Raw genomic sequence first — 19,065 nt, 5'->3', positions numbered from 1 at the left:
TCTGCACGTCATTAAGGGTGAACAGGCACTGTGCACGTCATCGAAAACGGACATGCACTATGCACGTCATCGAAAAAGGATATGGACTGTACACGTCACTGAAGGCGGACATGCATGGTGTTTGCTCATCAAAGAAGGCGGATATGCACAGTATCTGCACGTCAGCAAACACGGACATGCAAAGTGTCATAACCTGCATGACTACTGCCGTGGTCATGCTGTGCTCCCTACACTGGCATGGTGTAGACAAGCGGGGAGACGAGGGATCACTCAGTCTCCTACTACCCCTGAGCTAGACAGTAGACCTTAATGATGATTATTGATCATTACAGTTGTTCTCAGCCTTTTAGTCCCCCAAAAAGGGAAAACACAATGTATATGTATTCTAATGTTTCAGTAACCTACAACAATGACGTATGTAACAAACACGTCCGGATTCTCTGTTAATTTGATTCATCCATATAAAACTCACTTAATCATAGCTATCAGCTGTTTCATGTTATCAAATATGAATTAATCTGCAATGACAAATAGTCGCCGAAGTCTATTAAACTTCCTTTTCTAAATCAGTTGTGTTCAGTGATGATAGACGAACGTATTTAATTCTAACTTCTCAATAACACAAAAAGCGCCGTGATCTCGCAAGATCCATTTTCCTTTCCCTTAACGCTCCTGTTCTGAGGTTTTTATAATTACATATGATGACGAGGGTCACAGTTCACCCCTCTACTTTCCCTTGATGACGTGGCCGTACACTGCTACTTTAACCTTAACTGACCTGTATTTAAATGACCTCTTTACGGGGACATGTTTCAATTTACTGTTAAAAAATTTGAAACGAGTTTTGTGCAGTGTGGCCGCACATGCGTCACTGTAAGGCCTGAGTAGGGCTACCTCAGGCGTCAGGCTGAAATGTAGCCTTTTTTAAGACGAGATTCGTCTCCATGGTAAGAAAAAAAGGTCAGCCAAACACGTTTACATTCTCTCCTTCATAATAAATAATATCTCTCTCTACTGTCTCCTAAATCATCAACATTTGTCATTTTCTGTCTATTATTCCGCCCTGAGACTAGGCTGACACTTGACTTTTACGACGTGGTAAAGGAAAGCGATGAAGCACGACGCCCTTCACAGAATATAATGGCAACTGTTGATATTTCTGAAGCGAAATATGAACAAAACTTAATACAGGAATAAGATAAAAAAAAAAAAAAAACACGATGGGAAGAGATAAAGTTAAAACTTATTAGTGAAAGAAAGGAATGTACGTGAAAATATGTGAAGAAAACTTAATGGAGGTCAATAAGCAAGTGACGTAATGTGAAATAAGGTAAAAAAAAAACCAGGATGAATATGATAAAATATAAGAACAAATATGTACCAAAGATAAGTAAGCACAGCAGAAAAACTACAGGAAGTGATAAACAAATGACAAAACCTGGAAATGCACTAAAGAAATAACACACTCAACAAAACACTGATGGAACAGTAGAAAAATTAGAGAATCTAAGAAAAGTCTACCAAGGTAAAGACTATAATGATGAAAGACCTTCCAGGAATTGGCGGTGCGGGGGAGGGGGGGGGGGGGGGGGGGCGAACAGCCCCCAACGCTTTCCCGGTGGGGGGAGGGGAATGGTCCTTCCCCATTTATAATTATATTCCCGTGGTTTATGTTGCAGTTCTTTGTATATAAGCTTACTGAACTAAGTTGTACAGATGAAATTAAGTATATGCAGTGTTAATTTCACCATGAGTCACTAAGTAGATTAATTTCTACTGTGTATTTTTATCATAACGTTCACCCTTCTTTTTTCCCCGTCATGGTTCCCCCTTCCCCTCCCACGAGCAGTATTCTGGCTAGGCCCCCCCCCTCCCCCCCGGCACAAGGGGAGGCGGCTGTCGTCCTTCTTGCCACCTCCCCCCCCAAGTACTTCACCTGCGTCACGACAACACCTTAATAAAGGGAAACTACCACGAGCAGCAAGCACACCACCAGCTCAACACTAAAGAGGACAGTTACCAACTGACACATGTTTAAGTGCTAGGCTTATTATCCTTATAAACACACACACAATATATATATATATATATATATATATATATATATATATATATATATATATATATATATATATATATTTTTTTTTTATACTTTGTCGCTGTCTACCGCGTTTGCGAGGTAGCGCAAGGAAACAGACGAAAGAAATGGCCCAACCCCCCCCATACACATGTATATACATACGTCCACACACGCAAATATACATACCTACACAGCTTTCCATGGTTTACCCCAGACGCTTCACATGCCCTGATTCAATCCACTGACAGCACGTCAACCCCGGTATACCACATCGCTCCAATTCACTCTATTCCTTGCCCTCCGTTCACCCTCCTGCATGTTCAGGCCCCGATCACACAAAATCTTCTTCACTCCATCTTTCCACCTCCAATTTGGTCTCCCTCTTCTCCTCGTTCCCTCCACCTCCGACACATATATCCTCTTGGTCAATCTTTCCTCACTCATTCTCTCCATGTGCCCAAACCATTTCAAAACACCCTCTTTTGCTCTCTCAACCACGCTCTTTTTATTTCCACACATCTCTCTTACCCTTACGTTACTTACTCGATCAAACCACCTCACACCACACATTGTCCTCAAACATCTCATTTCCAGCACATCCATCCTCCTGCGCACCACTCTATCCATAGCCCACGCCTCGCAACCATACAACAATGTTGGAACCACTATTCCTTCAAACATACCCATTTTTGCTTTCCGAGATAATGTTCTCGACTTCCACACATTCTTCAAGGCTCCCAGAATTTTCGCCCCCTCCCCCACCCTATGATCCACTTCCGCTTCTATGGTTCCATCCGCTGCCAGATCCACTCCCATATATATATATATATATATATATATATATATATATATATATGAGTGTGAAATACTTATTCGCGGTTTCCCACGTCAGCGAGGTAGCGCCAAGAAACAGACAAAGAATGGCCCATATGCATGTATATACATACATAAACGCCTATACGCGCACAGATACACATATATACCCCCTGCTTCATCGAGGTAGCGCCAGGAAAACAGATAAAAAAAGACCACATACGTTCACACTCAGTTTCTAGCTGTCATGTGTAATGCACAGAAACCACAACTCCCTATCCACATCCAGGCCCCACAGACCTTTCCAATACTTATCCCAAACGTTTCACATGCCCTGCTTCAGTCCACTGACAGCACGTCGACCCCGGTGTACCACATCATTCCAATTCACTCAATTCCTTGCACGCCTCTCACCCTCAGGCCCCGATCGCTTAAAATCTTTTTCACTCCACCCTTCCACCTCCAGTTTAGTCTCTCAGTTCTCCTTGATCCTCTCACTTCTGACACATATATCCTCTTTGTCAACCCTTTCTCACTCATTCTTTTCATATTTCAAAACCATTTCATCGCATACTCTTCTGCTCTCTCAACCATACTCTTTTTATTACCACACATCTCTCTTGCCCTTTCATTAATTACTCGATCAAACCATCTCACACCACATACTGTCCTCAAACATTTTATTTCTAACAAATCCACCCTCCTCAACACAGCCTTATCTATAGCTCAAGCCTTGCATCCACGTAATATTGTTGGGACTGCTATTCCTTCAAACACACCCATTTTTCCCCTCCTAGATAGCGTTTTCTCTTCCACACATTCTTCATCACTCCCAGAACCTTTGCCTCCTCGCCCACCCTATGACTCACTTCTGCTTCCATGGTTCCAGTTGCTCCCATGTCCACTCCAAGATATCTAAAACATTTCAATTTCTACAATTTTTCTCCATTCCAACTCACATCCCATCTAACCTGTCCCTCAACCCTACTAAGCCTAATAACTTTGCTTTTTATTCACATTCACTTTCAGTCACCACATGCTTAGACATCTTGAATCTCACGTTCTTCTCTCTGATCACCAGTATGGCTTTCATATGGCAAGATCCACTGGTGATATTTTTGTCTGACTTACTAATGTCTGGTCATCATCCCAGGAAGATTTTGGAATCTTATGCAAATGCCCTTGATATATCCAAAGCTTTTGATAGGATGTGTCATCAGAACCTCATCTCTAAGCTCCCCTCTTTTGGTTTCCCTCCCACATCTTACTCCCTCATATCTAGCTTCCTCTCTGGCTGATCAGTCTCTCGTGGTTATTGATAAATCAGTCTCTCCCCCTTTCTCCATCAACAGTGGTGTCTCTCAAGGTACTGTCTGTCCCCTACTCTTTTTCTCTTTTTATCAATGATTTCCTCTCTTCTGCAAATAACCAAATGCACTCATAAGATGACACAACACTGCGTCCCTCAACATTCTTCAATGCTGCTTGTTCTTCTCTCACCTGATCTGCATCTTATCTCAACACAACTTCATCAATAAACTCAGACTTGGACAGGATATATCAGTGCAGTAGACAAAATGCGGTTAAATCTAATGCGTCCAAGACCCAGTTTTTACTCATCTCTCTATCAAAAACTTCTCACAACTTTCCTCTCTCTTTTGATGGTTCTGTAACTCCACCTCTCGACTCAATGAACATACTTGGTATAACTGTATTATCCATTCTCTTGGACCCTCCTCATTTCAGGAATAGATACGTCTGCCTCTAAGAAACTGGGAGTCCTGTTTAGATGTCACAATTTCTTTTCCTCTGAACAGCTGCTCCATTTATGGAAAGGATTGATCCGTATTGTATTGATCCGTACTTGTATAGAGTACTGCTCTCACATTTGAGGTGGTTCTAGCTGTGCATCCATACTTGACAGAGTTGAGTCAAAAGCAATTCAACTTACAAACTTTCCCATGCTAACTGCAAAACCTGACCCACTTGCCCTACATTGCAAAGTTGGTTCACTTAACCTCCTCTATATGCATTACTTTTATTTTTGCTCCTAAGAGCTGGCTGCTTGTGTGCCCCCACAACAAAGTAGACCATGCAACACTTGGCAAGCAACTGTGTCATACAATCATCCCATATTTGCCAGTCAAGAGCAATGTGTAGATTATCAAAATGTGCAAGTCTAAAATCTCTCCTTTTTTTATTTCAACTGTCATGTTGACCAACATTACATGCAGAGTTGAAAGTGACCTTCAAAGTAATTTGTCAGTGATCCCTTGGGGGGTATATGATGCCATGCTGCAGCAGCTGGGGTGTCTGCTCTGGTGGTTTAAATGGAGTTTTTCATTCAAAAATCTAATTTTCACACAAAAGAAATATTCATGACTGGCCGATATCAAATCCCATGATGCAGACTATGCAAGTGTATGATCTTTACCTGTAATGCCTAACAATCTATCAGCTGCTCCCTGTATCTAACAACAATAATTTGTAGCAATATTCAAAACTGCTTTCTATAATACTTCACTTACACGACAAGTACCTCCTTTGTGGTCATTCCAATGTCTGTGGACAGACTCCAAGGAACTACACCAGTTTTATCAACTTAAATAATCATGTAAATGAGGAAAAAGACTTAGGCATAATAACCTTTGGTGACCTAATGCATAGTAAGTAGTGCACAGAAGCAGGAGAAAAAAAGATTCTTGAATTCATAGGAAGGTATCTTAAATCTAAGTATAAAGAAATTATCCTTACTCTTACAATTCTGTGGTGCATCCCCATCTTAAGTACAGGGTTCAATTTTGGTCATCCCTTAAAAAAGACATAGAAAGATTGGGGTGAGTTCAATGTTGAGCTAACAAGATGATTCCTGGACCGAGAAACAAATCCTACGAGAGTCAACAGAATGACAATCTATTTAGCCTAGATAAGAAAAGGTTAAGAAGTAATCTAGTAAAGGTATCTAAACACAGGCTTTGATAATCTTAACGTAACAAACTTCGTAACACTTCATTCACTTGATTTCACTAATAGCAACAATTACAAACTCATGGGCCAATGTTTTACCTCCAATAAGATGAAACACTCTTTCTTCAGCAAGATTGTTGACACATGAAACAATTTACCAATTACAGCAGTTGAAAGCAGAACTATAGATATGTTTATGAACAGACTTGATAAATATTTCACTTCAAGTCCACAATGAACACCATTTGCAACTCCTCAGTCACAAGAACAGATTGGAGGTATTTCTGTTTGAATAATCTGTATACCTGTCCAATATTGCCACATTAACTTGCAAGTTTATATCTTCCACTATCACAAACAACTTCAAAGCAACTGAATGGTCTGTTGCTGTTTGAATTCCTTTGTATCTGTAATCCTCTGTATTCTTAATGAAGACTATTCAGTCATACTGAAGTTGAGGGCATGAAGGAACCATTATCACTGTAGATCCTGGCTAATAATGGTCAGGAGGTAACAGTCAAGGTGGAGTCAAATGATGTATATAGGACTGCTGAAGACATGCTAAACAGAAGTGTATCTCTTGAGTAGCCATGGCATTCTTAAGCACTGGGCTGAACCAACAGTGGATATAAGGGCATGCAAGTCATAGATGTGCCATACATGATGTTAATACACCTGAGGCAATATTGGAGGCTTCTGGAAACCAAAAGCCAGCAAGGCAACCCCCAGAGATATCACAGAGACCCCCCTGATATGTCTACTGAAGAAGACTTTAACATGATTAAATGGTAGACATGACCAACTGCAGGCAAAGGCAGTCAATTTACCTGAAAATACGAAAAGTATGTACAACAGGTACAGACAATTTTAAGACCAGAAGTAGGAATAAGGAGGGAAAACAATGGTCAAAAAAAAAAAAAAAAAAGAGAGATAAGAGTGGCTGATAGGAAGGTCAAAGTTTGAGACATTGTAAGCACATGAAAAGGATGGATGTACATGTGACTACAAAAATATATACATCTGTGCAATGAAGGTAATGAGATGCTAGTGGAAACTAGGAGAGAGGATGAAGAGTAGAACAAGCATAGATGCAGGTATGAAAGGTGTTAGAGTTGAAACATGTTTAGAGACAGAATGTATGGGCCAATTAAAATAGGATGGCACATCCCATGTTTAAAATACTTTTCATATTTTGAATTCTGTGTCACTGTAAGCCTACACTTCATCCCCATATGTCTAGTTAGCTGAACCTGCCTTTACCAACTTCAATGCACTTGCAAACTCATGTTTTACACCACCTACCTCATACTGTCAGCAATTTGCCCACCTTTCAACACCTTCATTATCCTCATTTCATTTAAACTCTAAAACCACAACAATAATAATTAAAATTCACCCACTACATCACACTTTTTCTTCTCACATATACTCCTTCTCATACCTGTTTTTACCATAACCTGATTTTCTAGACTCTTTTCTCTGTACAGACCTCAGAATTCAGACAACACTGTATTTCTGAGCCTGAGTCAGGCTATTTGCAGCCACAATTCTCACACATATGTATCCTCCAAAACTATTTTACCTTCTCCTTTCCCTTCCTAAATTCTACTTCAAAATACCCCTTCAATTTCATCATACAGTAACATTAACTATATTCTTATATTCTATCACTCACTTTCAATTTACTTAATCTCCCCTGAGCTTTCTTTTCAACACCTTTAAATACTTTTTTCCAAGTTGCATTTTCAGCAGATATGCATCATTCATTTCAATAACTATCTTTTCACATGTTCATTACGACAACCCCATATCTATTGATTCTGTGTAAAAACACCCACTTTCTGAACAGCATATAGCCCTATACGTAGTTATGACAGCCATTTAACCTAATTTCTCAAAACTTTAAATCAAAGTGCAAAGCCTGACAAACAAAAATAATCATTGAAAGAAACTTTAAACTAAGTGCATTTGATAGGTAAAATATGAATATATGAGGCAAAACAAAGCAGTAATACGCACTAATTTGTGAGTGCCTGTTTCTTCTGAGTTTATATCTTTCTGTTTTTCTTTCCTTGTATGTAACTAATTCTTGTTTCTTCAGTGAACCAATACAGTATAATTCTGAAAAAAGAATAAAGTTACTGATGTGCACTAATTTAGCAATGAAAATAAAAACAAATCCTATGAAATAATATTCCAATACAATACCTTTTATTTTTCATGCAAAAGCTGGGTCCTGAAGAATGCATCATACAAATACTGAACTTAATAATGTATACAAAGAGGCTTAAAAATCCAGTAATGCAAGTAGGATATCAAGATTAAAAAGCCATAACAGTTCTGATTAAAGTGCACTACAGAAATGAAACATTGAAATATAATAATATAAAATAAAATGAAGACAAAACAATCATGCTGACAACAAATCAAATGTTCATCAACAGAAACTCAAATACTAAGAAAAAATGTACAACATATAAATGGAAAGAACAGAGAACTGTCAGTCAAATAGCAGGTCATGCACCATTTGAGGCGTTAAATGAAAAAATAATCCCATGATTACAATCTTGTATAGCTTGCAGAGTCGATATGCACAACTGCCTTGAAGTCCAGGGTTAAAATAAAAATTCTGGCTCATTCTGGCTATGCAATGTGGGCAACTCTTAAGACAAAATATTGAATAAACAAGGATGAAAGTAATCATAATGTGGACAGTGAGGATACTGAAACTGAAAATAAAGAAAACTGAATCACTGAAAATGACCAGGGAGGTAAGGTTGAGGATAGAGAGAGGATTGCCTCTTCATAAAAATGGTAAAAGAAAAGTGGAGAGAAAACAAAAAATAAATAACAATTGAAAAGGAAGGATGAAGATTACTCAAATCCAAATCATCTAAACAGTAATAACCAGAGGCTCAGATGAACTTGTATTACTCTCTTGAAAAACATGATATGTTAGCCATAATGAATGTTAGATCACCACAAAATGACAGAAGTTGTTAGAGAACCAATTTCTGTAAAGTTTGATTCAATTTACCCTGTGGTTTCAAGCAAGATTTATAAAACCTTAGCCAAACATTGATCACTCTGCTGTGAAAACCACATCAGAAGGGAACAAGAAAATTTCATAGATCATTGTAGGATTCTTTCCACAAAGTTTCAGCTAAACTAAGCAAGTAGTTTTTCTAAAAAGTTTCAGCTCACTAACCAAATACTCCCCGAGATTAAAATGTGAAACATTGAAAGACATCAGACAACAAACGTAATAAATGCAAAGAGAAAACAATAGCTCACTCGAGCTAAAATGAAAAGTTGACACTGCCTAAGAGGGAAATGTAATCATCATCCACTGAGTAAAGATGTGAACTGCCTGGTACCTTTGAAGCGAGGGGATGTCGTAATCAGCAAGACTGTGCAACCTATGACATCTAAAAGTAAGGTACTACTACAATGGTTATGAATGTTAATATGGTGACATGCGGATTTCTACACCTGACATAATTAAGAATTGAACAGGAAAGAAAGAGTGAATGAGAATGGATGAAAATATAAACAAGACCTTGGACATAGCTGGAGATGAGACAAAACAAGTCAGAATAAGTCCCAAGGGGCAGTGGAAGACAGGAAACTTAGTTCAGAAGGACAGATAATAAAACAAACTTTGAAGCACACTGTATATCTCACAATGATAAGCATCTACAATTAAACCTGTATGCCTCAGGAACAAGGCAAATTCTGGATAAACCAAAGTGCTCTGGTCTGTTTCCAAAAACTCCTAAATGCAAGATTAGGCAATTGTCCCACTCATGTCAAAATCCTGAGTACATCTAACAAACTACCACTTTCTGCATGACTGCAAGTCCACACAAACAAAAATCTCCATTTTTATGTCTTCCTTCCAAATTTGAAATCTTGAATCATTCAGGTATAACACTCCAGGAATGCAGTCCAGCTTCCTCAACTTAAATTCTGCCATACACTATATTAACTGAATAACCCATTTTGTGATTACTATCTGTAATTTATAAGGTGTGAGGCTTCTTTGGGGTCCTCATTCTACTCTCTAGGATTTGTTGTTTTGTGAAAAAGTAATGATGGAATTACATGAGTTTTCCATTAACAATGATCTTTATCTTTTTTTTTTTTATAATAGATAACCTAAATGACGTCAATTCTGGAGGTTAGGGAAAATGTTAGGTTGATGAATGAATTAATCTTCCACAGAGAGATGTGTTCTGATTAAAGTGGTAACAATCATTTTCTTAAAGTCTGCAAAGCAGACATAATTGTTTTATCCAATAACTTCTCTTTATTCTACAACCCTTCCCCATTTATGAAGACCTCAACCTGGGGGAGCAGGAGTTACAGAAAAAAAAATGATTGTCAACACTACAGTATACACAAATACCCAGACTATTATAGACCACAAGTGTATGTGTCTTCTGATAAATTACCATATCATAATGATGGCTTGATAACATGTGACCTAACCATACCATTATGCTAGCAGCAAAATGTCCAATGCCTTGTGTAAAACGTTCCCTTAAGTTGTGGAACTTATTAAATCCATGACTAGTACACCGTGCCTTCACGTGAGAATGCAGGACAATCCGGCCATTCACTTGGCACATCCGGATAATTCAATAGACAATTATGTGGAAATTTGATATCATCAACCGTACCTTCGAAATCTACTGCAGAAAATACTTATGCAAACTTGCTAAATATGTATGTAATTTGTCTCTTGAATTACGTGAGTTTAAACGTGTCCGTTAGAATGATCATGGCTTGTTTCCGTATTTGGGGATAAATAAAAGTGTCACTTGTACACAGTTGTTATTGTTTAAAATTCATAAAAATAAATTGATAACTATTTCTAAGCCAAGTGAGGCCACGGTGCCATAAGCAGCAAGTTGATTTATTTCAGAGCCAGGCTGTAATCCCTCCTGTGTCACAGTTTCAGCTTTTGTTTGCTCTGACCTCAACACTCCAACTTCCTCAATTTAAAGAATATTCTTCGTCCTCAGTTCTGCCCTATCAGTGACCACCACCTACCCAGTCTTGGCTCGTCCATTAGCTCGTCCTAGTGAACCTGACCTCAGTAATGACCACGTTCTTAGCCGCACCACAGGTGGAGTTGGTCTGTGCCTCGTGGTAATATGGAGCCACGTGCACGACACGTCCTCACATACAACTCTTGTTGCAGGTTTTCAGTTTTTGAGTTTTTCATTGTTGTCTCACCCATAATGGCACCGTGAACACACACGTACACGACCTGTGCCAGTAATGGCACACCCGAGGCCAGCCTGTCATTAACAAGGGACCCTGTCAGGCTGACGAAACTTTTCACTCCAATCTTCCTTCAGTCAGTTCCTCACTTTATTCGCCCAAATTGTCGTTTTCCTCATCAGAGAAGTTAACGCCTTTTCAATATTTCTCGGAAGTTTTTTTTTTTTTATCATTGTTAAGGTTAGTTGGTTGAGAGTTCATATTTTATGTTGATTTTTTACATTACAAATTAGCACTTCTAAAAAATCATATTCAGTGGTGAAATTTGAAGCTTGAAGTTTGAAATATAATTATTTAATACTAAGCAATCAAAAGTAACAGAGAATAGATTTCATTTACAATTGAGTAATGTAAATCCTTTTTCCGTTACTTAGGCTTGATTATACGTCTTAGCTTGAGAATATGTAATGCGAAAATAATGTAGTCTACCATGAATTTATTTGATAAAGGATGTATGAAACATATCCCCTTGCACTTAATTTTATGATATTCTAAAATAAAATGTACAATCTAATATGACTTGTTTTTAAGTCATTCAAAATGGACTTAAAAAGCAAAATATTTTTCGGTTTCAATATTTTATATAATTATTTCGAACCATATGCACAAGAAATATATGATGAATAAAGGAAGTCTGACAATTTTTTCAAGCGAACAAGAAATCCCTGGTGAATTCCCGATATTTTTGATATCACATTAAGTGATCGCGCTATTAGTCTTAATGATTAATCATATATATCGTGTAAGATACAGATATCATGGTTGTAACTTAAGAACTTTGATAACCCTGGCAGTCTTGTCCACACAACCAACCAATAATGAGGTCTATAGAAATGTTTCTTTTGAGATGTGACGTTTGATGATAAAGTCATTTGCACAGGGAAGTGTTCACGCACATGTGAGAGCTGTTACTGTGGTAGCAGGAGAGTTGAGTCGTTATCTGGTCCCATGGTGCTCGTGCAGGAGAGCTGAGACGTTTTCTTTAACAAAAGCGGCTACTTTGATGACACTCACAAGAATTTATGCGACTTTTTTTATGAGAATGTATCGATGAAGGCTTTATTGCTCTCTCTCTCTCTCTCTGCGGCTTCACATCCCCTCGTCTCTGGCAAGATAAGCCCAACAGGTGACGATGAACAAGCTCAGATGACTTGTTAGCAAAAATATAACCGTTAAGCTCTGGCAGATTTTAAGCAGAGACCTGCTAAGGAGAATATACTACAATACTACTACTAACCTTGGCTTATAGTTCGAGTTCCCAACACCATTAGATTACCAGCCTTGCCCACGTACAGTGTTACGGAATGTACTTGCCAAATATGATGGACATTTTGCCCTAAATAAGAATGTACTGACTGACGTACAGATTTCGAAAGTTTTTTTTTTTTTTTTTTTTTTTTTTATACTTTGTCGCTGTCTCCCGCGTATTGCGAGGTAGCGCAAGGAAACAGACGAAAGAAATGGCCCAACCCCCCCCATACACATGTACATACACACGTCCACACACACAAATATACATACCTACACAGCTTTCCATGGTTTACCCCGGACGCTTCACATGCCTTGATTCAATCCACTGACAGCACGTCAACCCCTGTATACCACATCGCTCCAATTCACTCTATTCCTTGCCCTCCTTTCACCCTCCTGCATGTTCAGGCCCCGATCACACAAAATCTTTTTCACTCCATCTTTCCACCTCCAATTTGGTCTCCCTCTTCTCCTCGTTCCCTCCACCTCCGACACATATATCCTCTTGGTCAATCTTTCCTCACTCATTCTCTCCATGTGCCCAAACCATTTTAAAACACTCTCTTCTGCTCTCTCAACCACGCTCTTTTTATTTCCACACCTCTCTCTTACCCTTACGTTACTTACTCGATCAAACCACCTCACACCACACATTGTCCTCAAACATCTCATTTCCAGCACATCCATCCTCCTGCGCACAACTCTATCCATAGCCCACGCCTCGCAACCATACAACATTGTTGGAACTACTATTCCTTCAAACATACCCATTTTTGCTTTCCGGGATAATGTTCTCGACTTCCACACATTTTTCAAGGCTCCCAAAATTTTCGCCCCCTCCCCCACCCTATGATCCACTTCCGCTTCCATGGTTCCATCCGCTGACAGATCCACTCCCAGATATCTAAAACACTTCACTTCCTCCAGTTTTTCACCATTCAAACTCACCTCCCAATTGACTTGACCCTCAGCCCTACTGTACCTAATAACCTTGCTCTTATTCACATTTACTCTTAACTTTCTTCTTCCACACACTTTACCAAACTCCGTCACCAGCTTCTGCAGTTTCTCACATGAATCCGCCACCAGCGCTGTATCATCAGCGAACAACAACTGACTCACTTCCCAAGCTCTCTCATCCCCAACAGACTTCATACTTGCCCCTCTTTCCAAGACTCTTGCATTTACCTCCCTAACAACCCCATCCATAAACAAATTAAACAACCATGGAGACATCACACACCCCTGCCGCAAACCTACATTCACTGAGAACCAATCACTTTCCTCTCTTCCTACACGTACACATGCCTTACATCCTCGATAAAAACTTTTCACTGCTTCTAACAACTTGCCTCCCACACCAAATATTCTTAATACCTTCCAACTACCTCTAGACTCCTTAGGATTCGCTGCAAGGCATATGAGTGTGCAGGTCCGGGAGATAATTAGATCATTTAGTAGTTAGATATTTGGCTGAATTTCTTCGTGAAAAATTCCTTCAAGATGATGACCTTACTCTTGATGTTGGTGTTCTTTACATGAGGCAGGTGGCGTTATATCAAGGTGAAGGACCCGAAGCTGTCAACAAGGTGACTGAAGATGAATGACGTGAGGATATCCAACATGAGGACCACTCTCGGGCACACACCCCCACAGGAAGATGCATGGTAAGGCCTGTGGCAAGTGCAACGAGAAGAGTCACTTCGTAAGTAAATGCAGATCAAAACTAGATGAAAGGTTCAGAGGGAAGTGTCGTCATTGATGTTCAAGCGGCGGATGCAAGAGCTGAAGACGACCCCGATGTCCGGTATGTTGTTAAAGCTTTCGAAGTGATGCAGCGACGAGGGAATCATGACATGCATGGAGGCAGGCGGTAAGCTGGTGCCCAGGTGGCTGTAATGCAAGCATGACTGTTCTTACTCAACATGTAGTGTGTGGTGCACCGTTCAAGGCTTGTGATACAGTGTTGTACAGGGGGAAGTCTAGGATAAACTCATCGGTATTATACAGAATTGTTATCGTCATCTGTAAGACTAACAAGAAATATTCTGTCGAGCTTTCTTTTGTTTGTGGAACAGAAACTTGTACTAACTTTGGGTGAACATCACAACAGATGAATCTGATAACTATAAATAATGAGAACATTACTGCAATTCTCAAATTATAGTGATGTGTTTTCAGAAGAGCTGGGGAAATGACTTGGTGTTGTTAAGCTGAGTTCATTCATCCCTAACCTAACAGCATTAGCGTCATACATAGTGCTCGTCACTAACAATGGACCACAGTCATTCAATGAAGAGTTTTGTAACTTTTGCAGAGAAGAATGATTTTCAGCACAAGACGCGTAGTACCGGGTTCCTTCAGTCGAATGGAATGGTCGAATCAGCTGTCGAAACCGTTAAGGGTCTGATTAAGAAAACTGTGACCAATAGAAACGATCCAATAATAGGTCATAATGGAGTACAGAAACACCTCTACACAGGATATGGAAATGAGCCCAGCTCAACGTTACCTTGGAAGAAGACTAAACAATCTGAAAGGTTCATGTTCTACAGTAAGGCAGCTACAGATCTTGACCCATTAGAAGAAAGAGACGTGGCTCAAAACAAATACTCTTGGAAAGGAAACTGCGAAGAAAAGGCTGGATGAGAGGTCATACGAGGTGATACAATCCGGGACTGTATGATGCAATAGTTATCACTTGAGAAAGATGTGAACGAGATGAAGAAAGACCACAAGACAGCATGATAAGAGATGTATAAGTTGATAGCGGGTTAGACAGACTCAGTCTTGGATGACAATGTGAATAACACATGTTAGTGTGTGCCACGGAGCACACAAGACCAGGATATGTATGAAGTAGATCATAAAGAGTTTCTAGTGCTATAGAAATAACCACTTAACATAATTTGCAACCATGACTTTCATTCTAACTGCAAGTTTTATGGACGATAACATAACAAAGTATGTATGTCAGTACACGCAGGTACTTATATAAGACCAAGACATAATCACTTTCTATTAACATACTATTGTATGTCAAAAAGTTAATATATTTCCATAATAAACAATCACTGATTAATAAAATCTGAATAAGAATGTCAATAATGTGTCTTTTAAAGAGAAGGTAACAATGTTTGTGTTTATTACAGTCTGTCATAACACGTTTTCTATAAGCAAGCAGGTACTTTGTTTATTCACACATGACTTTATAAGATATATTGAGCAAGGTAATATTCATTGGTCTCTCTCTCCCCTGAAGTAGTTAGCTTGTGCTGCACACACAAAGCAGTATGAAATATAAAAAAAAATCACTAATCCAAAAAAAATATTTTCATGGGCCCCAAATTTGACCTTGCAGGGGTTACCCAAGGCGGTGTCATCTCCAAGTATGTAGCCCTACTACAACAGCAGGCAACATCCCTACCCCAACAACAGAGGCAAACATCCCTACCCCAACAACAGGCAACATCCCTAACCCAACAATGGCCAACGTTAATATAGGATATGCGGATGGATGGCATACAACTAATCTCCCACGGGAAATTAGAAGCCATGCTTAGTAGACAAATGATCTAAACAGTGGAAGAAATCAAATATTCGAGAATAAGTGGAAAAAGAAACGACATACTCAAAATGACTATATTATCCACAGCGCCAACAACCAGTAGAAAACTGAACGATAGAGACATATATGAAAAGAATAAAGTCAATCTCCTTGGACTTTTCGGCAGCAACTTTGGTTAACTAAAGAATGTTACAGAGAAAGCTATCACGGTAAAGGCAGTGTTCTCCAGACAATACTTAGCTACATACCTCAGCACAAACTTAGACTCGATCAAAACGATGGTCCTTCCTAGTCTTGAGTATTAATTAATTCCAATTTGTGGTTTATCTTAATATAACATCCAAAGTCATCATAATTACAAGCCGCCATACTCGCTTTAGAAATAATTTGGTGGAAATTGTTATCAACTATATAGAGCAAAGCAAATTTCCTCTGGTACCTTGAAAACAAGTTACAGCTATAACAGGAATGTGACATGTCTTTATGCAAGGTCAGAAAAATGGTTTACATCCCTTTAATCATCTTAATTTTCTGTTTTGAAAATTATTCTCAGAAACATGTTTTGATTAGTATGTTACACAATCACATCACCTTAAAAAGTAACGTGGATGGAGTTTGAGATAAAGAAAATATGGGGTTAGAGTAAAAATTATCCCGATCTACCTCCCTCCAAAAGAAAATACTATAACTACTATTGTTCCCCCTATACGAGTGTTTTCTGCAAGGATATAGTTTACTATTTTCTATGGTGGTCGTGTTATCATTGGGACTGTATATATCTAATCCGTATCCCGCGACGGTAAATATAAACTAATGAATAAATGCTTCACTTACGCTTCCTCCAGTTTATCTTCCTTGTTTCAGTCATGCATAAAGGGCAAAGTCAGACATCCCAGGAATTTAAGTTAAGGAGTAAACATTCTCTTACCTGAAATGCATAACAAGTGTACAACCAAATTATGGAGAATCAAAATAAAAGACGAAAACTGAAGGTGGTGATCTTTGTTTGGACCCACAGTATCTAAACTATTAGAGGAGTTGATTGTTTAAGAAAATTCTGCAACAAATGAACACTGACACATGATCTCTAGGATAGAGAAAGAATGGATAAAATATTCTATCAGAATATTAGAAGGTGTCGCAGTCGATAAAATTAGACTTAATAAAAGGATAGATAAATTTCTAGGTCTGCATGAGATATATCTGATATTCTTTGAGACAGAATAAGCTAGGCTATCTTCCATGAGCAGTAAAGTAGATTTTATGGCTGGTCTATTATCACAGTTGTTTTGAAAATTTCTAAAGAACGGGAAAATAAAAAAAAAACGAAAGTAGTTATTAAAAAAAGGTAATAAATGTAAAGCGGGAAATTATTGCTCATTGATGATGATAGTAGTCTTCTTCAGAAGGCAAATTTGGTCCCCATGGTAAGAGGTCAACAATCCTACAGCTCTTAAAGGTAATGAACATATGGAATGAGGCTCTCGATAAAGATTTGTGTATATCATGCATTTATTTCTTTCTGCTTTCGAAAGGCTTTTGGTGAAGTACCACATGGAAGGTCCCTGTTGACAGACCGTATGTAAACCTAATCTAAGCTCTCTGACTATCAAAGTTTACCTTAATTTTCAGTATTTCAGTACACTTGCGTATCACCAAAATGGCGTTGGGTGTCAATAGACATGAGGAGCGGCCATGTGATTCGTAACAGAAGACTAATTATGTTATATTTGTCATTCCTAGCGCTACCTTGCTAACGAAGGAAATGGCGAATCTGATGAATAAAGGATTAATTTTGTTGTTGGTTACCTGATGAGGTCAGTGTGGATACTGTAAATAACTAGTTTTGGGTACTGAAGAAAAGACTTAAGGATTTGGAATTGCTGTCTGCATAGTTCAATATTTTCTCCCTTTGCTTCATTAAATCATAAACAATTGATGAACCAATACTGTAGATGTCACACAGCTTAGGCACCGAAACACCACGGTCCATTTTTTTCAATAGTTCTAATTAATCTTGGATCGATATGGACTGGTGTTTACGTTTGATGCCACGACTGACACTCTCATATGTCTTAGAGGCCATAGCTAGGTTATTTTTAAGCAAAATAAGCTAAGAATCACAGAATTGTGGTATCACCACCAAGTGCTGTGTAAAGAATGTAAATAGGCACACCCTACACAATGCCACCTGTGGCCGCCCAGTAAACTAGTTTGGTGGCCGTGGTAATTTCTGTTTCCCTCACGTAATTTTGCCCAGACTAAATGAGGTGCCGAACCTTCGGTTGCCGGAAATTCGGTGGTGTACATGTATATGTATGTTATATTTCAACCATTGCAATGAAAACTAAAATTAATCCCGATTGGCTAGGGAAAACCAGGAGTGGTTTTCATAGGTTCTCTTGATTTATGCAATTTGATTTTGTACTTTTACATTAATTACCTATTATCCCTGGCCTTTACAGCCCTTCCCATTGTCAGTACATTATATAGTGTCCAATAAAAAGTACAGTCCCAATCACACCTGCCTACAGTACATTATATAGTGTCCAATAAAAAAGTACAAACCCAATCACACCTACCTAGTATTAATATTTTCCTCACAATAAGTCCCACTATGAGAAATTCATTTAGATTCTTGTCTTACAAAGATATGTGGATGGAACTTTAACATGATCTAACTTTTCCCTGCATTTCTAGGTAAAATCTCTGTAAACTCCACTGGTCTTGATACATTAAAACACTTTTTTTTGTTCAGAAATCCTCCCCTCTCGTTTTTTTTTTTTTTTTTTAATTTTCCAAAAGAAGGAACAGAGGGGGCCAGGTGAGGATAATCCAAAAAAGGCCCAGTCCTCTGTTCTTAACGCTACCTCGCTGATGCGGGAAATGGCGAATAGTTTAAAAGAAAAGATGAATCTTAACATTTGCAAAATACACTTCTTATAGGAAACGTTTATATATTCAATAATATACTGTAAGTACAAAACGGAAAAGTGTTAGCACGACATGTCTGAATCTGGTGTGGCATGGCAATAACTTTTTTTCATATATTCAACTCATGGCAGAACATCAGGCAGTGCCTGTGCCTCATGTTGAC

At 38.7% G+C, this 19,065-nt stretch overlaps 1 protein-coding gene across 3 annotated transcripts in view; it reads right to left on the bottom strand.

Annotated features, from left to right (window-relative positions):
- LOC139749613 (monocarboxylate transporter 14-like) overlaps positions 1-10,478 on the bottom strand; it is a 154,212-nt gene extending 143,734 nt beyond the window's left edge. For all 3 annotated transcript variants that reach the window (XM_071663745.1, XM_071663743.1, XM_071663744.1), the window contains exons 1-2: positions 10,357-10,478; positions 7,880-7,981 (exon numbers count right to left, since the gene is read on the bottom strand). The gene's annotated coding sequence lies outside the window, so the exon portion shown is untranslated. The remainder of the gene's footprint in view (positions 1-7,879; positions 7,982-10,356) is intronic.
- Positions 10,479-19,065: the final 8,587 nt, after the last annotated feature.

This window comes from Panulirus ornatus, chromosome 7 (genome assembly GCF_036320965.1).
Source record: "Panulirus ornatus isolate Po-2019 chromosome 7, ASM3632096v1, whole genome shotgun sequence".
Classification (NCBI taxonomy): Eukaryota; Metazoa; Arthropoda; class Malacostraca; order Decapoda; family Palinuridae; genus Panulirus; species Panulirus ornatus.
This window is presented reverse-complemented; position numbering and strand designations above follow the sequence as displayed.